Consider the following 21155-nt stretch of genomic DNA (forward strand, 5'->3'; position numbering starts at 1 on the left):
TGTCTCTCACTCTCTCTCTCCCCGTTGTCGCTCGCTCTCTCTTCTCGGTGTCATTCGCTCGCTCTCTCTCCCCGGTGTCTCTCGTTCTCTCTCTCTCCCCGGTGTCACTCGCTCTCTCTCTCCCTGGTGTCACTCACTCTCTCTCTCCCCGGCGTCACTCGCTCTCTCTCTCTCCCCGGCGTCTCTCGCTCTCTCTCTGTCCCCGGCGTCTCTCGCTCTCTCTCTCCCCGGCGTCTCTCGCTCTCTCTCTCCTCGGTGTCTCTCGCTCTCTCTCTCACCGGTGTCTCTCGCTCTCTCTCTCACCGGTGTCTCTCGCTCTCTCTCTCCCCGGAGTCTCTCGCTCTCTCCCTCCCCGGTGTCTCTCGCTCTCTCCCTCCCCGGAGTCTCTCGCTCTCTCCCTCCCCGGTGTCTCTCGCTCTCTCTCTCCCCGGAGTCTCTCGCTCTCTCCCTCCCCGGTGTCTCTCGCTCGCTCTCTCCCCGGTGTCTCTCTCTCTTCCTCCCCGGTGTGTGTTTCTCTCCCAATCCCTTCCCAGTTTGTCTCTCGCTCTCTCTCTTCCGGGTGTCTCTCGCTCTCTCTGTCCCCGGTGTCTCTCGCTCTCTCTCTCCCCGGTGTCTCTCGCTCTCTCTCTCCCCGGTGTCTCTCACTCTCTCTCTCTCCCCGGTTTCTCTCACTCTCTCTCTCTCCCCGGTGTCTCTCACTCTCTCTCGCTCCCCGGTGTCTCTCACTCTCTCTCGCTCCCCGGTGTCTCTCACTCTCTCCCCGGTGTCTCTCACTCTCTCTCTCCCCGGTGTCTCTCACTCTCTCTCTCCCCGTTGTCGCTCGCTCTCTCTTCCCGGTGTCATTCGCTCGCTCTCTCTCCCCGGTGTCTCTCGTTCTCTCTCTCTCTCCTCGGTGTGACTCGCTCTCTCTCGCTCTCCCTGGTGTCACTCACTCTCTCTCTCTCCCCGGCGTCACTCGCTCTCTCTCTCTCCCCGGCGTCACTCGCTCTCTCTCTCTCCCCGGCGTCTCTCGCTCTCTCTCTGTCCGCGGGGTCTCTCGCTCTCTCTCTCTCCTCGGTGTCTCTCGCTCTCTCTCTCCCTGGTGTCACTCGCTCTCTCTCTCTCTCTCTCTCTCTCTCTCCCCGGCGTCTCTCGCTCTCTCTTGTCTCCCCGGCGTCTCTCGCTCTCTCTCTTCCCGGTGTCTCTCGCACTCTCTCTTCCCGGTGTCTCTCGCTCTCTCTCTCCTCGGTGTCTCTCGCGCTCTCTCTCCCCGGTGTCTCTCGCTCTCTCTCTCACCGGTGTCTCTCGCTCTCTCTCTCTCACCGGTGTCTCTCGCTCTCTCTCTCACCGGGCTCTCTCTCTCACCGGTGTCTCTCGCTCTCTCCCTCCCCGGTGTCTCTCGCTCGCTCTCTCCCCGGTGTCTCTCTCTCTTCCTCCCCGGTGTGTGTTTCTCTCCCTATCCCTTCCCAGTATGTCTCTCGCTCTCTCTCTTCCGGGTGTCTCTCACTCTCTCTGTCCCCGGTGTCTCTCGCTCTCTCTCTCCCCGGTGTCACTCGCTCTCTCTCTCTCTCCCTGGTGTCACTCACTCTCTCTCCCTCCCCGGCGTCACTCGCTGTCTCTCTCTCCCCGGCATCACTCGCTCTCTCTCTCTCCCCGGCGTCTCTCGCTCTCTCTCTCTCCCCGGCGTCTCTCGCTCTCTCGCTCTCCCCGGTGTCACTCGCTCTCTCTCTCTCTCCCTGGTGTCACTCACTCACTCTCCCTCCCCGGCGTCACTCGCTCTCTCTCTCTCCCCGGTGTCTCTCACTCTCTCCCCGGTGTCTCTCACTCTCTCCCCGGTGTCTCTCACTCTCTCCCCGGTGTCTCTCACTCTCTCCCCGGTGTCTCTCACTCTCTCCCCGGTGTCTCTCACTCTCTCCCCGGTGTCTCTCACTCTCTCCCCGGTGTCTCTCACTCTCTCCCCGGTGTCTCTCACTCTCTCCCCGGTGTCTCTCACTCTCTCCCCGGTGTCTCTCACTCTCTCCCCGGTGTCTCTCACTCTCTCCCCGGTGTCTCTCACTCTCTCCCCGGTGTCTCTCACTCTCTCCCCGGTGTCTCTCACTCTCTCCCCGGTGTCTCTCACTCTCTCCCCGGTGTCTCTCACTCTCTCCCCGGTGTCTCTCACTCTCTCCCCGGTGTCTCTCACTCTCTCCCCGGTGTCTCTCACTCTCTCCCCGGTGTCTCTCACTCTCTCCCCGGTGTCTCTCACTCTCTCCCCGGTGTGTCTCACTCTCTCCCCGGTGTGTCTCACTCTCTCCCCGGTGTGTCTCACTCTCTCCCCGGTGTGTCTCACTCTCTCCCCGGTGTGTCTCACTCTCTCCCCGGTGTGTCTCACTCTCTCCCCGGTGTCTCTCACTCTCTCCCCGGTGTCTCTCACTCTCTCCCCGGTGTCTCTCACTCTCTCCCCGGTGTCTCTCACTCTCTCCCCGGTGTCTCTCACTCTCTCTCTCCCCGGTGTCTCTCACTCTCTCTCTCCCCGTTGTCGCTCGCTCTCTCTTCCCGGTGTCATTCGGTCGCTCTCTCTCCCCGGTGTCTCTCGTTCTCTCTCTCTACCCGGTGTGACTCGCTCTCTCTCTCTCTCCCTGGTGTCACTCACTCTCTCTCTCTCCCCGGCGTCACTCGCTCTCTCTCTCTCCCCGGCGTCACTCGCTCTCTCTCTCTCCCCGGCGTCTCTCGCTCTCTCTCTGTCCCCGGCGTCTCTCGCTCTCTCTCTCTCCTCGGTGTCTCTCGCTCTCTCTCTCTCTCTCTCCCCGGCGTCTCTCGCTATCTCTGTCTCCCCGGCGTCTCTCGCTCTCTCTGTCCCCGGTGTCTCTCGCACTCTCTCTTCCCGGTGTCTCTCGCACTCTCTCTTCCCGGTGTCTCTCGCTCTCTCTCTCCTCGGTGTCTCTCGCTCTCTCTCTCACCGGTGTCTCTCGCTCTCTCTCTCTCACCGGTGTCTCTCGCTCTCTCTCACCGGTGTCTCTCGCTCTCTCTCTCACCGGTGTCTCTCGCTCTCTCCCTCCCCGGTGTCTCTCGCTCGCTCTCTCCCCGGTGTCTCTCTCTCTTCCTCCCCGGTGTGCGTTTCTCTCCCTATCCCTTCCCAGTATGTCTCTCGCTCTCTCTCTTCCGGGTGTCTCTCACTCTCTCTGTCCCCGGTGTCTCTCGCTCTCTCTCTCCCCGGTGTATCTCGCTCTCTCTCTCTCCCCGGTGTCACTCGCTCTCTCTCTCTCTCCCTGGTGTCACTCGCTCTCTCTCTCTCCCCGGCGTCTCTCGCTCTCTCTCTGTCCCCGGCGTCTCTCGCTCTCTCTCTCTCCCCGGCGTCTCTCGCACTCGCTCTCTCCCCGGGGTCTCTCGCTCTCTCTCTCCTCGGTGTCTCTCGCTCTCTCTCTCCCCGGTGTCTCTCGCTCTCTCTCTCACCGGTCTCACTCGCTCTCTCTCTCACCGGTGTCTCTCGCTCTCTCTCTCACCGGTGTCTCTCGCTCTCTCTCTCACCGGTGTCTCTCGCTCTCTCTCTCACCGGTGTCTCTCGCTCTCTCCCTCCCCGGTGTCTCTCGCTCGCTCTCTCCCCGGTGTCTCTCTCTCTTCCTCCCCGGTGTGTGTTTCTCTCCCTATCCCTTCACAGTATGTCTCTCGCTCTCTCTCTTCCGGGTGTCTCTCGCTCTCTCTGTCCCCGGTGTCTCTCGCTCTCTCTCTCCCCGGTGTATCTCGCTCTCTCTCTCCCCCCGGTGTCTCTCACTCTCTCTCTCTCCCCGGCGTCACTCGCTCTCTCTCTCCCCCCGGTGTCTCTCGCACTCTCTCTTCCCGGTGTCGCTCGCTCTCTCTCTTCCCGGTGTCGCTCGCTCTCTCTTCCCGGTGTCATTCGCTTGCTCTCCCACCCCGGTGTCTCTCGTTCTCTCTCTCTCCCCGGTGTCACTCGCTCTCTCTCTCCCTGGTGTCACTCGCTCTCTCTCTCTCCCCGGCATCACTCGCTCTCTCTCTCTCCCCGGCGTCACTCGCTCTCTCTCTCTCCCCGGCGTCTCTCGCTCTCTCTCTCTCCCCGGCGTCTCTCGCTCTCTCTTGTCTCCCCGGCGTCTCTCGCTCTCTCTCTCCCCGGTGTCTCTCACTCTCTCTCTCTCCCCGGTGTCTCTCACTCTCTCCCCGGTGTCTCTCACTCTCTCCCCGGTGTCTCTCACTCTCTCCCCGGTGTCTCTCACTCTCTCCCCGGTGTCTCTCACTCTCTCCCCGGTGTCTCTCACTCTCTCCCCGGTGTCTCTCACTCTCTCCCCGGTGTCTCTCACTCTCTCCCCGGTGTCTCTCACTCTCTCCCCGGTGTCTCTCACTCTCTCCCCGGTGTCTCTCACTCTCTCCCCGGTGTCTCTCACTCTCTCCCCGGTGTCTCTCACTCTCTCCCCGGTGTCTCTCACTCTCTCCCCGGTGTCTCTCACTCTCTCTCTCCCCGGTGTCTCTCACTCTCTCTCCCCCCGTTGTCGCTCGCTCTCTCTTCTCGGTGTCATTCGCTCGCTCTCTCTCCCCGGTGTCTCTCGTTCTCTCTCTCTCCCCGGTGTGACTCGCTCTCTCTCTCTCTCCCTGGTGTCACTCTCTCTCTCTCTCCCCGGCGCCACTCGCTCTCTCTCTCTCCCCGGCGTCACTCGCTCTCTCTCTCTCCCCGGCGTCTCTCGCTCTCTCTCTCTCCTCGGTGTCTCTCGCTCTCTCTCTCCCCGGTGTCTCTCGCTCTCTCTCTCCCTGGTGTCACTCGCTCTCTCTCTCTCTCCCTGGTGTCACTCGCTCTCTCTCTCTCTCTCTCTCTCCCCGGCGTCTCTCGCTCTCTCTGTCTCCCCGGCGTCTCTCGCTCTCTCTCTCCCCCCGGTGTCTCTCGCACTCTCTCTTCCCGGTGTCTCTCGCACTCTCTCTTCCCGGTGTCGCTCGCTCTCTCTTCCCGGTGTCATTCGCTTGCTCTCCCACCCCGGTGTCTCTCGTTCTCTCTCTCTCCCCGGTGTCACTCGCTCTCTCTCTCCCTGGTGTCACTCGCTCTCTCTCTCTCCCCGGCATCACTCGCTCTCTCTCTCTCCCCGGCGTCACTCGCTCTCTCTCTCTCCCCGGCGTCTCTCGCTCTCTCTCTCTCCCCGGCGTCTCTCGCTCTCTCTCTCTCCCCGGCGTCTCTCGCTCTCTCTCTCTCCCCGGCGTCTCTCGCTCTCTCTCTCCCCGGCGTCTCTCGCTCTCTCTCGCCCCGGCGTCTCTCGCTCTCTCTCGCCCCGGCGTCTCTCGCTCTCTCTCTCCCCGGCGTCTCTCGCTCTCTCTCTCCCCGGCGTCTCTCGCTCTCTCTCTCCCCGGCGTCTCTCGCTCTCTCTCTCCCCGGCGTCTCTCGCTCTCTCTCTCCCCGGCGTCTCTCGCTCTCTCTCTCCCCGGCGTCTCTCGCTCTCTCTCTCCCCGGCGTCTCTCGCTCTCTCTCTCCCCGGCGTCTCTCGCTCTCTCTCTCCCCGGCGTCTCTCGCTCTCTCTCTCCCCGGCGTCTCTCGCTCTCTCTCTCCCCGGCGTCTCTCGCTCTCTCTCTCCCCGGCGTCTCTCGCTCTCTCTCTCCCCGGCGTCTCTCGCTCTCTCTCTCCCCGGCGTCTCTCGCTCTCTCTCTCCCCGGCGTCTCTCGCTCTCTCTCTCCCCGGCGTCTCTCGCTCTCTCTCTCCCCGGCGTCTCTCGCTCTCTCTCTCCCCGTTGTCGCTCGCTCTCTCTTCTCGGTGTCATTCGCTCGCTCTCTCTCCCCGGTGTCTCTCGTTCTCTCTCTCTCCCCGGTGTCAGTCTCTCTCTCTCTCTCTCTCTCCCTGGTGTCTCTCGTTCTCTATCTCTCCCCGGTGTCACTCGCTCTCTCTCTCTCTCTCCCTGGTGTCACTCACTCTCTCTCTCACCGGTGTCTCTCACTCTCTCTCTCCCCGTTGTCGCTCGCTCTCCCTTCCCGGTGTCATTCGCTTGCTCTCTCTCCCCGGTGTCTCTCGTTCTCTCTCTCTCCCAGGTGTCACTCGCTCTCTCTCTCCCCGGTGTCACTCGCTCTCTCTCTCTCTCCCTGGTGTCACTCACTCTCTCTCTCTCTCCCCGGCGTCACTCGCTCTCTCTCTCTCCCCGGCATCACTCGCTCTCTCTCTCTCCCCGGTGTCTCTCGTTCTCTCTCTCCCCGGTGTCACTCGCTCTCTCTCTCTCTCCCTGGTGTCACTCACTCTCTCTCTCTCCCCGGCGTCACTCGCTCTCTCTCTCTCCCCGGCATCACTCGCTCTCTCTCTCTCCCCGGTGTCTCTCGTTCTCTCTCTCCCCGGTGTCACTCGCTCTCTCTCTCTCTCCCTGGTGTCACTCACTCTCTCTCTCTCCCCGGCGTCACTCACTCTCTCTCTCTCCCTGGCGTCACTCGCTCTCTCTCTCCCCCCGGTGTCTCTCGCACTCTCTCTTCCCGGTGTCGCTCGCTCTCTCTCTTCCCGGTGTCATTCGCTTGCTCTCCCACCCCGGTGTCTCTCGTTCTCTCTCTCTCCCCGGTGTCACTCGCTCTCTCTCTCCCTGGTGTCACTCGCTCTCTCTCTCTCCCCGGCATCACTCGCTCTCTCTCTCTCCCCGGCGTCACTCGCTCTCTCTCTCTCCCCGGCGTCTCTCGCTCTCTCTCTCTCCCCGGCGTCTCTCGCTCTCTCTTGTCTCCCCGGCGTCTCTCGCTCTCTCTCTCCCCGGTGTCTCTCACTCTCTCTCTCTCCCCGGTGTCTCTCACTCTCTCCCCGGTGTCTCTCACTCTCTCCCCGGTGTCTCTCACTCTCTCCCCGGTGTCTCTCACTCTCTCCCCGGTGTCTCTCACTCTCTCCCCGGTGTCTCTCACTCTCTCCCCGGTGTCTCTCACTCTCTCCCCGGTGTCTCTCACTCTCTCCCCGGTGTCTCTCACTCTCTCCCCGGTGTCTCTCACTCTCTCCCCGGTGTCTCTCACTCTCTCCCCGGTGTCTCTCACTCTCTCCCCGGTGTCTCTCACTCTCTCCCCGGTGTCTCTCACTCTCTCTCTCCCCGGTGTCTCTCACTCTCTCTCCCCCCGTTGTCGCTCGCTCTCTCTTCTCGGTGTCATTCGCTCGCTCTCTCTCCCCGGTGTGACTCGCTCTCTCTCTCTCTCCCTGGTGTCACTCTCTCTCTCTCTCCCCGGCGCCACTCGCTCTCTCTCTCTCCCCGGCGTCACTCGCTCTCTCTCTCTCCCCGGCGTCTCTCGCTCTCTCTCTCTCCTCGGTGTCTCTCGCTCTCTCTCTCCCCGGTGTCTCTCGCTCTCTCTCTCCCTGGTGTCACTCGCTCTCTCTCTCTCTCCCTGGTGTCACTCGCTCTCTCTCTCTCTCTCTCTCTCCCCGGCGTCTCTCGCTCTCTCTGTCTCCCCGGCGTCTCTCGCTCTCTCTCTCCCCCCGGTGTCTCTCGCACTCTCTCTCCCCGGCGTCTCTCGCACTCTCTCTCCCCGGTGTCTCTCGCACTCTCTCTCACCGGTGTCGCTCGCTCTCTCTCTTCCCGGTGTCGCTCGCTCTCTCTTCCCGGTGTCATTCGCTTGCTCTCCCACCCCGGTGTCTCTCGTTCTCTCTCTCTCCCCGGTGTCACTCGCTCTCTCTCTCCCTGGTGTCACTCGCTCTCTCTCTCTCCCCGGCATCACTCGCTCTCTCTCTCTCCCCGGCGTCACTCGCTCTCTCTCTCTCCCCGGCGCGTCTCGCTCTGCCCGGCGCGTCTCGCTCTGCCCGGCGCGTCTCGCTCTGCCCGGCGCGTCTCGCTCTGCCCGGCGCGTCTCGCTCTGCCCGGCGCGTCTCGCTCTGCCCGGCGCGTCTCGCTCTGCCCGGCGCGTCTCGCTCTGCCCGGCGCGTCTCGCTCTGCCCGGCGCGTCTCGCACTCTCTCTCCCCGGCGCCTCTCGCACTCTCTCTCCCCGGCGCCTCTCGCACTCTCTCTCCCCGGCGCGTCTCGCACTCTCTCTCCCCGGCGCGTCTCGCACTCTCTCTCCCCGGCGCGTCTCGCACTCTCTCTCCCCGGCGCGTCTCGCACTCTCTCTCCCCGGCGCGTCTCGCACTCTCTCTCCCCGGCGCCTCTCGCACTCTCTCTCCCCGGCGCCTCTCGCACTCTCTCTCCCCGGCGCCTCTCGCACTCTCTCTCCCCGGCGCCTCTCGCACTCTCTCTCCCCGGCGCCTCTCGCACTCTCTCTCCCCGGCGCCTCTCGCACTCTCTCTCCCCGGCGCCTCTCGCACTCTCTCTCCCCGGCGCCTCTCGCACTCTCTCTCCCCGGCGCCTCTCGCACTCTCTCTCCCCGGCGCCTCTCGCACTCTCTCTCCCCGGCGCCTCTCGCACTCTCTCTCCCCGGCGCCTCTCGCACTCTCTCTCCCCGGCGCCTCTCGCACTCTCTCTCCCCGGCGCCTCTCGCACTCTCTCTCCCCGGCGTCTCTCGCACTCTCTCTCCCCGGCGTCTCTCGCACTCTCTCTCCCCGGCGTCTCTCGCACTCTCTCTCCCCGGCGTCTCTCGCACTCTCTCTCCCCGGCGTCTCTCGCACTCTCTCTCCCCGGCGTCTCTCGCACTCTCTCTCCCCGGCGTCTCTCGCACTCTCTCTCCCCGGCGTCTCTCGCACTCTCTCTCCCCGGCGTCTCTCGCACTCTCTCTCCCCGGCGTCTCTCGCACTCTCTCTCCCCGGCGTCTCTCGCACTCTCTCTCCCCGGCGTCTCTCGCACTCTCTCTCCCCGGCGTCTCTCGCACTCTCTCTCCCCGGCGTCTCTCGCACTCTCTCTCCCCGGCGTCTCTCGCACTCTCTCTCCCCGGCGTCTCTCGCACTCTCTCTCCCCGGCGTCTCTCGCACTCTCTCTCCCCGGCGTCTCTCGCACTCTCTCTCCCCGGCGTCTCTCGCACTCTCTCTCCCCGGCGTCTCTCGCACTCTCTCTCCCCGGCGTCTCTCGCACTCTCTCTCCCCGGCGTCTCTCGCACTCTCTCTCCCCGGCGTCTCTCGCACTCTCTCTCCCCGGCGTCTCTCGCACTCTCTCTCCCCGGCGTCTCTCGCACTCTCTCTCCCCGGCGTCTCTCGCACTCTCTCTCCCCGGCGTCTCTCGCACTCTCTCTCCCCGGCGTCTCTCGCACTCTCTCTCCCCGGCGTCTCTCGCACTCTCTCTCCCCGGCGTCTCTCGCACTCTCTCTCCCCGGCGTCTCTCGCACTCTCTCTCCCCGGCGTCTCTCGCACTCTCTCTCCCCGGCGTCTCTCGCACTCTCTCTCCCCGGCGTCTCTCGCACTCTCTCTCCCCGGCGTCTCTCGCACTCTCTCTCCCCGGCGTCTCTCGCACTCTCTCTCCCCGGCGTCTCTCGCACTCTCTCTCCCCGGCGTCTCTCGCACTCTCTCTCCCCGGCGTCTCTCGCACTCTCTCTCCCCGGCGTCTCTCGCACTCTCTCTCCCCGGCGTCTCTCGCACTCTCTCTCCCCGGCGTCTCTCGCACTCTCTCTCCCCGGCGTCTCTCGCACTCTCTCTCCCCGGCGTCTCTCGCACTCTCTCTCCCCGGCGTCTCTCGCACTCTCTCTCCCCGGCGTCTCTCGCACTCTCTCTCCCCGGCGTCTCTCGCACTCTCTCTCCCCGGCGTCTCTCGCACTCTCTCTCCCCGGCGTCTCTCGCACTCTCTCTCCCCGGCGTCTCTCGCACTCTCTCTCCCCGGCGTCTCTCGCACTCTCTCTCCCCGGCGTCTCTCGCACTCTCTCTCCCCGGCGTCTCTCGCACTCTCTCTCCCCGGCGTCTCTCGCACTCTCTCTCCCCGGCGTCTCTCGCACTCTCTCTCCCCGGAGTCTCTCGCACTCTCTCTCCCCGGTGTCTCTCGCACTCTCTCTCCCCGGTGTCTCTCGCTCTCTCTCACCCCGGTGTCTCTCGCTCTCTCTCTCCCCGGTGTCTCTCGCTCTCTCTCTCTCCCCGGCGTCTCTCGCTCTCTCTCTCCTCGGCGTCTCTCGCTCTCTCTCTCCCCGGTGTCTCTCGCTCTCTCTCTCCCCGGTGTCTCTCGCTCTCTCTCTCACCGGTGTCTCTCGCTCTCTCTCTCACCGGTGTCTCTCGCTCTCTCCCTCCCCGGTGTCTCTCGCTCTCTCTCTCCCCGGTGTCTCTCGCTCTCTCCCTCCCCGGTGTCTCTCGCTCGCTCTCTCCCCGGTGTCTCTCTCTCTTCCTCCCCGGTGTGTGTTTCTCTCCCTATCCCTTCCCCGTTTGTCTCTCGCTCTCTCTCTTCCGGGTGTCTCTCGCTCTCTCTGTCCCCGGTGTCTCTCGCTCTCTCTCTCCCCGGTGTATCTCGCTCTCTCTCTCCACGGTGTCTCTCGCTCTCTCTCTCCCCGGTGTCTCTCGCTCTCTCCCTCCCCGGTGTCTCTCGCTCTCTCTCTCCCCGGTGTCTCTCGCTCTCTCTCTCCCCGGTGTCTCTCGCTCTCTCCCTCCCCGGTGTCTCTCGCTCGCTCTCTCCCCGGTGTCTCTCTCTCTTCCTCCCCGGTGTCTCTCACTCTCTACGGTGTCTCTCACTCTCTCCCCGGTGTCTCTCACTCTCTCTCTCCCCGTTGTCGCTCGCTCTCTCTTCCCGGTGTCATTCGCTTGCTCTCTCTCCCTGGTGTCTCTCGTTCTCTCTCTCTCCCCGGTGTCACTCGCTCTCTCTCTCTCTCCCTGGTGTCACTCGCTCTCTCTCTCTCCCCGGCGTCACTCGCTCTCTCTCTCTCCCCGGCGTCACTGGCACTCTCTCTCTCCCCGGCGGCTCTCGCTCTCTCTCTGTCCCCGGCGTCTCTCGCTCTCTCTCTCCCTCCCCGGTGTCTCTCGCTCTCTCTCTCCTCGGTGTCTCTCGCTCTCCCTCTCACCGGTGTCTCTCGCTCTCTCTCTCACCGGTGTCTCTCGCTCTCTCTCTCACCGGTGTCTCTCGCTCTCTCTCTCCCCGGTGTCTCTCGCTCTCTCCCTCCCCGGTGTCTCTCGCTCGCTCGCCCCCGGCGTCTCTCGCTCTCTCTCTCTCCCCTGCGTCTCTCGCTCTCTCTCTCTCCCCGGCGTCTCTCACTCTCTCTCTCTCCCCGGCGTCTCTCGCTCTCTCTCTCCTCGGTGTCTCTCGCTCGCTCTCTCCCCGGTGTCTCTCTCTCTTCCTCCCCGCTGTGTGTTTCTCTCCCTATCCCTTCCCCGTTTGTCTCTCGCTCTCTCTCTTCCGGGTGTCTCTCGCTCTCTCTGTCCCCGGTGTCTCTCGCTCTCTCTCTCCCCGGTGTCTCTCGCTCTCTCCCTCCCCGGTGTCTCTCGCTCGCTCTCTCCCCGGTGTCTCTCTCTCTTCCTCCCCGGTGTGTGTTTCTCTCCCTATCCCTTCCCCGTTTGTCTCTCGCTCTCTCTCTCTCACCGGTGTCTCTCGCTCTCTCTCTCCCCGGTGTCTCTCGCTCTCTCCCTCCCCGGTGTCTCTCGCTCGCTCTCTCCCCGGTGTCTCTCTCTCTTCCTCCCCGGTGTGTGTTTCTCTCCCTATCCCTTCCCAGTATGTCTCTCGCTCTCTCTCTTCCGGGTGTCTCTCGCTCTCTCTGTCCCCGGTGTCTCTCGCTCTCTCTCTCCCCGGTGTCTCTCACTCTCTCTCTCCCCGTTGTCGCTCGCTCTCTCTTCTCGGTGTCATTCGCTCGCTCTCTCTCCCCGGTGTCTCTCGTTCTCTCTCTCTCCCCGGTGTCAGTCTCTCTCTCTCTCTCCCTGGTGTCTCTCTCTCTCTCTCCCCGGAGTCTCTCGCACTCTCTCTCCCCGGAGTCTCTCGCACTCTCTCTCCCCGTTGTCGCTCGCTCTCTCTTCTCGGTGTCATTCGCTCTCTCTCTCTCCCCGGCGTCTCTCGCACTCTCTCTCCCCGGTGTCTCTCGCACTCTCTCTCCCCGGTGTCTCTCGCTCTCTCTCTCCCCGGTGTCTCTCGCTCTCTATCTCCCCGGTGTCTCTCGCTCTCTCCCTCCCCGGTGTCTCTCACTCTCTCTCTCTCTACGGTGTCTCTCACTCTCTCCCCGGTGTCTCTCGCTCGCTCTCTCCCCGGTGTCTCTCGCTCTTCCTCCCTGGTGTGTGTTTCTCTCCCTATCCCTTCCCAGTATGTCTCTCGCTCTCCCTCGTCCGGGTGTCTCTCGCTCTCTCTGTCCCCGGTGTCTCTCGCTCTCTCTGTCCCCGGTGTATCTCGCTCTCTCTCTCCCCGGTGTCTCTCACTCTCTCTCTCTCCCCGGTGTCTCTCACTCTCTCTCTCTCCCCGGTGTCTCTCACTCTCTCCCCGGTGTCTCTCACTCTCTCCCCGGTGTCTCTCACTCTCTCCCCGGTGTCTCTCACTCTCTCCCCGGTGTCTCTCACTCTCTCCCCGGTGTCTCTCACTCTCTCCCCGGTGTCTCTATCTCTCTCTCTCCCCGGTGTCTCTATCTCTCTCTCTCCCCGGTGTCTCTCACTCTCTCTCTCCCCGTTGTCGCTCGCTCTCTCTTCTCGGTGTCATTCGCTCGCTCTCTCTCCCCGGTGTCTCTCGTTCTCTCTCTCTCCCCCTGGTGTCACTCGCTGTCTCGCTCTGCCCGGCGCGTCTCGCTCTGCCCGGCGCGTCGCGCTCTGCCCGGCGCGTCTCGCTCTGCCCGGCGCGTCTCGCTCTGCCCGGCGCGTCTCGCTCTGCCCGGCGCGTCTCGCTCTGCCCGGCGCGTCTCGCTCTGCCCGGCGCGTCTCGCTCTGCCCGGCGCGTCTCGCTCTGCCCGGCGCGTCTCGCTCTGCCCGGCGCGTCTCGCTCTGCCCGGCGCGTCTCGCTCTGCCCGGCGCGTCTCGCTCTGCCCGGCGCGTCTCGCTCTGCCCGGCGCGTCTCGCTCTGCCCGGCGCGTCTCGCTCTGCCCGGCGCGTCTCGCTCTGCCCGGCGCGTCTCGCTCTGCCCGGCGCGTCTCGCTCTGCCCGGCGCGTCTCGCTCTGCCCGGCGCGTCTCGCTCTGCCCGGCGCGTCTCGCTCTGCCCGGCGCGTCTCGCACTCTCTCTCCCCGGCGCGTCTCGCACTCTCTCTCCCCGGCGCGTCTCGCACTCTCTCTCCCCGGCGCGTCTCGCACTCTCTCTCCCCGGCGCGTCTCGCACTCTCTCTCCCCGGAGCGTCTCGCACTCTCTCTCCCCGGCGCGTCTCGCACTCTCTCTCCCCGGCGCGTCTCGCACTCTCTCTCCCCGGCGCGTCTCGCACTCTCTCTCCCCGGCGCCTCTCGCACTCTCTCTCCCCGGCGCGTCTCGCACTCTCTCTCCCCGGCGCCTCTCGCACTCTCTCTCCCCGGCGCCTCTCGCACTCTCTCTCCCCGGCGCCTCTCGCACTCTCTCTCCCCGGCGCCTCTCGCACTCTCTCTCCCCGGCGCCTCTCGCACTCTCTCTCCCCGGCGCCTCTCGCACTCTCTCTCCCCGGCGCCTCTCGCACTCTCTCTCCCCGGCGCCTCTCGCACTCTCTCTCCCCGGCGTCTCTCGCACTCTCTCTCCCCGGCGTCTCTCGCACTCTCTCTCCCCGGCGTCTCTCGCACTCTCTCTCCCCGGCGTCTCTCGCACTCTCTCTCCCCGGCGTCTCTCGCACTCTCTCTCCCCGGCGTCTCTCGCACTCTCTCTCCCCGGCGTCTCTCGCACTCTCTCTCCCCGGCGTCTCTCGCACTCTCTCTCCCCGGCGTCTCTCGCACTCTCTCTCCCCGGCGTCTCTCGCACTCTCTCTCCCCGGCGTCTCTCGCACTCTCTCTCCCCGGCGTCTCTCGCACTCTCTCTCCCCGGCGTCTCTCGCACTCTCTCTCCCCGGCGTCTCTCGCACTCTCTCTCCCCGGCGTCTCTCGCACTCTCTCTCCCCGGCGTCTCTCGCACTCTCTCTCCCCGGCGTCTCTCGCACTCTCTCTCCCCGGCGTCTCTCGCACTCTCTCTCCCCGGCGTCTCTCGCACTCTCTCTCCCCGGCGTCTCTCGCACTCTCTCTCCCCGGCGTCTCTCGCACTCTCTCTCCCCGGCGTCTCTCGCACTCTCTCTCCCCGGCGTCTCTCGCACTCTCTCTCCCCGGCGTCTCTCGCACTCTCTCTCCCCGGCGTCTCTCGCACTCTCTCTCCCCGGCGTCTCTCGCACTCTCTCTCCCCGGCGTCTCTCGCACTCTCTCTCCCCGGCGTCTCTCGCACTCTCTCTCCCCGGCGTCTCTCGCACTCTCTCTCCCCGGCGTCTCTCGCACTCTCTCTCCCCGGCGTCTCTCGCACTCTCTCTCCCCGGCGTCTCTCGCACTCTCTCTCCCCGGCGTCTCTCGCACTCTCTCTCCCCGGCGTCTCTCGCACTCTCTCTCCCCGGCGTCTCTCGCACTCTCTCTCCCCGGCGTCTCTCGCACTCTCTCTCCCCGGCGTCTCTCGCACTCTCTCTCCCCGGCGTCTCTCGCACTCTCTCTCCCCGGCGTCTCTCGCACTCTCTCTCCCCGGCGTCTCTCGCACTCTCTCTCCCCGGCGTCTCTCGCACTCTCTCTCCCCGGCGTCTCTCGCACTCTCTCTCCCCGGCGTCTCTCGCACTCTCTCTCCCCGGCGTCTCTCGCACTCTCTCTCCCCGGCGTCTCTCGCACTCTCTCTCCCCGGCGTCTCTCGCACTCTCTCTCCCCGGCGTCTCTCGCACTCTCTCTCCCCGGCGTCTCTCGCACTCTCTCTCCCCGGCGTCTCTCGCACTCTCTCTCCCCGGCGTCTCTCGCACTCTCTCTCCCCGGCGTCTCTCGCACTCTCTCTCCCCGGCGTCTCTCGCACTCTCTCTCCCCGGAGTCTCTCGCACTCTCTCTCCCCGGTGTCTCTCGCACTCTCTCTCCCCGGTGTCTCTCGCTCTCTCTCACCCCGGTGTCTCTCGCTCTCTCTCTCCCCGGTGTCTCTCGCTCTCTCTCTCTCCCCGGCGTCTCTCGCTCTCTCTCTCCTCGGTGTCTCTCGCTCTCTCTCTCCCCGGTGTCTCTCGCTCTCTCTCTCCCCGGTGTCTCTCGCTCTCTCTCTCACCGGTGTCTCTCGCTCTCTCTCTCACCGGTGTCTCTCGCTCTCTCCCTCCCCGGTGTCTCTCGCTCTCTCTCTCCCCGGTGTCTCTCGCTCGCTCTCTCCCCGGTGTCTCTCTCTCTTCCTCCCCGGTGTGTGTTTCTCTCCCTATCCCTTCCCCGTTTGTCTCTCGCTCTCTCTCTTCCGGGTGTCTCTCGCTCTCTCTCTTCCGGGTGTCTCTCGCTCTCTCTGTCCCCGGTGTCTCTATCTCTCTCTCTCCCCGGTGTCGCTCGCTCTCTCTTCTCGGTGTCATTCGCTCGCTCTCTCTCCCCGGTGTCTCTCGTTCTCTCTCTCTCCCCGGTGTCACTCGCTCTCTCTCTCTCTCCCCGGCGTCTCTCGCTATCTCTCTCCCCGGCGTCTCTCGCTCTCTCTCTCCCCGGCGTCTCTCGCTCTCCCCGGTGTCTCTCACTCTCTCTCTCTCCCCGGTGTGTCTCACTCTCTCTCTCCCCGGTGTCTCTCACTCTCTCTCTCCCCGGTGTCTCTCGCTCTCTCTCTCTCCCCGGTGTCACTCGCTCTCTCTCTCTCCCCGGCGCGTCTCGCTCTGCCCGGCGCGTCTCGCTCTGCCCGGCGCGTCTCGCTCTGCCCGGCGCGTCTCGCTCTGCCCGGCGCGTCTCGCTCTGCCCGGCGCGTCTCGCTCTGCCCGGCGCGTCTCGCTCTGCCCGGCGCGTCTCGCTCTGCCCGGCGCGTCTCGCTCTGCCCGGCGCGTCTCGCTCTGCCCGGCGCGTCTCGCTCTGCCCGGCGCGTCTCGCTCTGCCCGGCGCGTCTCGCTCTGCCCGGCGCGTCTCGCTCTGCCCGGTGCGTCTCGCTCTGCCCGGCGCGTCTCGCTCTGCCCGGCGCGTCTCGCTCTGCCCGGCGCGTCTCGCTCTGCCCGGCGCGTCTCGCTCTGCCCGGCGCGTCTCGCTCTGCCCGGCGCGTCTCGCTCTGCCCGGCGCGTCTCGCTCTGCCCGGCGCGTCTCGCACTCTCTCTCCCCGGCGCGTCTCGCACTCTCTCTCCCCGGCGTCTCTCGCACTCTCTCTCCCCGGCGCGTCTCGCACTCTCTCTCCCCGGCGCGTCTCGCACTCTCTCTCCCCGGCGTCTCTCGCACTCTCTCTCCCCGGCGTCTCTCGCACTCTCTCTCCCCGGCGTCTCTCGCACTCTCTCTCCCCGGCGTCTCTCGCACTCTCTCTCCCCGGCGTCTCTCGCACTCTCTCTCCCCGGCGTCTCTCGCACTCTCTCTCCCCGGCGTCTCTCGCACTCTCTCTCCCCGGCGTCTCTCGCACTCTCTCTCCCCGGCGTCTCTCGCACTCTCTCTCCCCGGTGTCTCTCGCACTCTCTCTCCCCGGTGTCTCTCACTCTCTCTCTCCCCGTTGTCGCTCGCTCTCTCTTCTCGGTGTCATTCGCTCGCTCTCTCTCCCCGGTGTCTCTCGTTCTCTCTCTCTCCCCGGTGTCACTCGCTCTCTCTCTCTCTCTCGCTGGTGTCACTCACTCTCTCTCTCTCTCTCTCCCCGGCGTCACTCGCTCTCTCTCTCTCCCCGGCGTCACTCGCTCTCTCTCTCTCTCTCTCTCCCCGGCGTCATTCGCTCTCTCTCTCTCCCCGGCGTCTCTCGCTCTCTCTCTCCCCGGTGTCTCTCGCTCTCTCTCTCACCGGTGTCTCTCGCTCTCTCTCTCACCGGTGTCTCTCGCTCTCTCTCTCTCACCGGTGTCTCTCGCTCTCTCTCTCCCCGGTGTCTCTCGCTCTCTCTCTCCCCGGTATCTCTCGCTCGCTCTCTCCCCGGTGTCTCTCTCTCTTCCTCTCCGGTGTGTGTTTCTCTCCCTATCCCTTCCCCGTTTGTCTCTCGCTCTCTCTCTTCCGGGTGTCTCTCGCTCTCTCTGTCCCCGGTGTCTCTCGCTCTCTCTCTCCCCGGTGTATCTCGCTCTCTCTCTCCCCGGTGTCTCTCGCTCTGTCCCTCCCCGGTGTCTCTCGCTCTCTCTCTCCCCGGTGTCTCTCGCTCTCTCCCTCCCCGGTGTCTCTCGCTCGCTCTCTCCCCGGTGTCTCTCTCTCTTCCTCCCCGGTGTGTGTTTCTCTCCCTATCCCTTCCCCGTTTGTCTCTCGCTCTCTCTCTTCCGGGTGTCTATCGCTCTCTCTGTCCCCGGTGTCTCTCGCTCTCTCTCTCCACGGTGTATCTCGCTCTCTCTCTCCCCGGTGTATCTCGCTCTCTCTCTCCCCGGTGTCTCTCACTCTCTCTCTCTCCCCGGTGTCTCTCACTCTCTCTCTCTCCCCGGTGTCTCTCACTCTCTCTCTCTCTACGGTGTCTCTCACTCTCTCCCCGGTGTCTCTCACTCTCTCTCTCCCCGGTGTCTCTCACTCTTCCTCCCCGGTGTGTGTTTCTCTCCCTATCCCTTCCCCGTTTGTCTCTCGCTCTCTCTCTTCCGGGTGTCTCTCGCTCTCTCTGTCCCCGGTGTCTCTCGCTCTCTCTCTCCCCGGTGTATCTCGCTCTCTCTCTCCACGGTGTCTCTCGCTCTCTCTCTCCCCGGTGTCTCTCGCTCTCTCCCTCCCCGGTGTCTCTCGCTCTCTCTCTCCCCGGTGTCTCTCGCTCTCTCTCTCCCCGGTGTCTCTCGCTCTCTCCCTCCCCGGTGTCTCTCGCTCGCTCTCTCCCCGGTGTCTCTCTCTCTTCCTCCCCGGTGTCTCTCACTCTCTACGGTGTCTCTCACTCTCTCCCCGGTGTCTCTCACTCTCTCTCTCCCCGTTGTCGCTCGCTCTCTCTTCCCGGTGTCATTCGCTTGCTCTCTCTCCCTGGTGTCTCTCGTTCTCTCTCTCTCCCCGGTGTCACTCGCTCTCTCTCTCTCTCCCTGGTGTCACTCGCTCTCTCTCTCTCTCCCTGGTGTCACTCGCTCTCTCTCTCTCCCCGGCGTCACTCGCTCTCTCTCTCTCCCCGGTGTCACTCGCTCTCTCGCTCTGCCCGGCGCGTCTCGCTCTGCCCGGCGCGTCTCGCTCTGCCCGGCGCGTCTCGCTCTGCCCGGCGCGTCTCGCTCTGCCCGGCGCGTCTCGCTCTGCCCGGCGCGTCTCGCACTCTCTCTCCCCGGCGCGTCTCGCACTCTCTCTCCCCGGCGCGTCTCGCACTCTCTCTCCCCGGCGCGTCTCGCACTCTCTCTCCCCGGCGCGTCTCGCACTCTCTCTCCCCGGCGCGTCTCGCACTCTCTCTCCCCGGAGCGTCTCGCACTCTCTCTCCCCGGCGCGTCTCGCACTCTCTCTCCCCGGCGCGTCTCGCACTCTCTCTCCCCGGCGCCTCTCGCACTCTCTCTCCCCGGCGCCTCTCGCACTCTCTCTCCCCGGCGCGTCTCGCACTCTCTCTCCCCGGCGCCTCTCGCACTCTCTCTCCCCGGCGCCTCTCGCACTCTCTCTCCCCGGCGCCTCTCGCACTCTCTCTCCCCGGCGCCTCTCGCACTCTCTCTCCCCGGCGCCTCTCGCACTCTCTCTCCCCGGCGCCTCTCGCACTCTCTCTCCCCGGCGCCTCTCGCACTCTCTCTCCCCGGCGCCTCTCGCACTCTCTCTCCCCGGCGCCTCTCGCACTCTCTCTCCCCGGCGCCTCTCGCACTCTCTCTCCCCGGCGTCTCTCGCACTCTCTCTCCCCGGCGTCTCTCGCACTCTCTCTCCCCGGCGTCTCTCGCACTCTCTCTCCCCGGCGTCTCTCGCACTCTCTCTCCCCGGCGTCTCTCGCACTCTCTCTCCCCGGCGTCTCTCGCACTCTCTCTCCCCGGCGTCTCTCGCACTCTCTCTCCCCGGCGTCTCTCGCACTCTCTCTCCCCGGCGTCTCTCGCACTCTCTCTCCCCGGCGTCTCTCGCACTCTCTCTCCCCGGCGTCTCTCGCACTCTCTCTCCCCGGCGTCTCTCGCACTCTCTCTCCCCGGCGTCTCTCGCACTCTCTCTCCCCGGCGTCTCTCGCACTCTCTCTCCCCGGCGTCTCTCGCACTCTCTCTCCCCGGCGTCTCTCGCACTCTCTCTCCCCGGCGTCTCTCGCACTCTCTCTCCCCGGCGTCTCTCGCACTCTCTCTCCCCGGCGTCTCTCGCACTCTCTCTCCCCGGCGTCTCTCGCACTCTCTCTCCCCGGCGTCTCTCGCACTCTCTCTCCCCGGCGTCTCTCGCACTCTCTCTCCCCGGCGTCTCTCGCACTCTCTCTCCCCGGCGTCTCTCGCACTCTCTCTCCCCGGCGTCTCTCGCACTCTCTCTCCCCGGCGTCTCTCGCACTCTCTCTCCCCGGCGTCTCTCGCACTCTCTCTCCCCGGCGTCTCTCGCACTCTCTCTCCCCGGCGTCTCTCGCACTCTCTCTCCCCGGCGTCTCTCGCACTCTCTCTCCCCGGCGTCTCTCGCACTCTCTCTCCCCGGCGTCTCTCGCACTCTCTCTCCCCGGCGTCTCTCGCACTCTCTCTCCCCGGCGTCTCTCGCACTCTCTCTCCCCGGCGTCTCTCGCACTCTCTCTCCCCGGCGTCTCTCGCACTCTCTCTCCCCGGCGTCTCTCGCACTCTCTCTCCCCGGCGTCTCTCGCACTCTCTCTCCCCGGCGTCTCTCGCACTCTCTCTCCCCGGCGTCTCTCGCACTCTCTCTCCCCGGCGTCTCTCGCACTCTCTCTCCCCGGCGTCTCTCGCACTCTCTCTCCCCGGCGTCTCTCGCACTCTCTCTCCCCGGCGTCTCTCGCACTCTCTCTCCCCGGCGTCTCTCGCACTCTCTCTCCCCGGCGTCTCTCGCACTCTCTCTCCCCGGCGTCTCTCGCACTCTCTCTCCCCGGCGTCTCTCGCACTCTCTCTCCCCGGAGTCTCTCGCACTCTCTCTCCCCGGTGTCTCTCGCACTCTCTCTCCCCGGTGTCTCTCGCTCTCTCTCACCCCGGTGTCTCTCGCTCTCTCTCTCCCCGGTGTCTCTCGCTCTCTCTCTCTCCCCGGCGTCTCTCGCTCTCTCTCTCCTCGGTGTCTCTCGCTCTCTCTCTCCCCGGTGTCTCTCGCTCTCTCTCTCCCCGGTGTCTCTCGCTCTCTCTCTCACCGGTGTCTCTCGCTCTCTCTCTCACCGGTGTCTCTCGCTCTCTCCCTCCCCGGTGTCTCTCGCTCTCTCTCTCCCCGGTGTCTCTCGCTCGCTCTCTCCCCGGTGTCTCTCTCTCTTCCTCCCCGGTGTGTGTTTCTCTCCCTATCCCTTCCCCGTTTGTCTCTCGCTCTCTCTCTTCCGGGTGTCTCTCGCTCTCTCTGTCCCCGGTGTCTCTCGCTCTCTCTCTCCCCGGTGTATCTCGCTCTCTCTCTCCACGGTGTCTCTCGCTCTCTCACTCCCCGGTGTCTCTCGCTCTCTCCCTCCCCGGTGTCTCTCGCTCTCTCTCTCCCCGGTGTCTCTCGCTCTCTCTCTCCCCGGTGTCTCTCGCTCTCTCCCTCCCCGGTGTCTCTCGCTCGCTCTCTCCCCGGTGTCTCTCTCTCTTCCTCCCCGGTGTCTCTCACTCTCTACGGTGTCTCTCACTCTCTCCCCGGTGTCTCTCACTCTCTCTCTCCCCGTTGTCGCTCGCTCTCTCTTCCCGGTGTCATTCGCTTGCTCTCTCTCCCTGGTGTCTCTCGTTCTCTCTCTCTCCCCGGTGTCACTCGCTCTCTCTCTCTCTCCCTGGTGTCACTCGCTCTCTCTCTCTCCCCGGCGTCACTCGCTCTCTCTCTCTCCCCGGCGTCACTCGCTCTCTCTCTCCCCGGCGTCTCTCGCTCTCTCTCTCTCCCCGGCGTCTCTCGCTCTCTCTCTCCCTCCCCGGTGTCTCTCGCTCTCTCTCTCCCCGGTGTCTCTCACTCTCTCTCTCTCCCCGGTGTCTCTCACTCGCTCTCTCTCCCCGGTGTCTCTCACTCTCTCCCCGGTGTCTCTATCTCTCTCTCTCCCCGGTGTCGCTCGCTCTCTCTTCTCGGTGTCATTCGCTCGCTCTCTCTCCCCGGTGTCTCTCGTTCTCTCTCTCTCCCCGGTGTCACTCGCTCTCTCTCTCTCTCCCCGGCGTCTCTCGCTATCTCTCTCCCCGGCGTCTCTCGCTCTCTCTCTCCCCGGCGTCTCTCGCTCTCTCTCTCCCCGGCGTCTCTCGCTCTCCCCGGTGTCTCTCACTCTCTCTCTCTCCCCGGTGTGTCTCACTCTCTCTCTCCCCGGTGTCTCTCACTCTCTCTCTCCCCGGTGTCTCTCGCTCTCTCTCTCTCCCCGGTGTCACTCGCTCTCTCTCTCTCCCCGGCGCGTCTCGCTCTGCCCGGCGCGTCTCGCTCTGCCCGGCGCGTCT

The 21155-nt window shown here is 65.1% G+C and overlaps 1 protein-coding gene across 2 annotated transcripts in view; it reads right to left on the reverse strand.

Moving 5' to 3' along the window:
* The window catches only part of cop1 (COP1 E3 ubiquitin ligase), a 380546-nt gene that overhangs the window by 278545 nt on the left and 80846 nt on the right, over positions 1-21155 (reverse strand). The window lies entirely within an intron of this gene.

The sequence above is a fragment of the Scyliorhinus torazame genome, chromosome 7 (assembly GCF_047496885.1).
Source record: "Scyliorhinus torazame isolate Kashiwa2021f chromosome 7, sScyTor2.1, whole genome shotgun sequence".
NCBI lineage: Eukaryota > Metazoa > Chordata > Chondrichthyes > Carcharhiniformes > Scyliorhinidae > Scyliorhinus > Scyliorhinus torazame.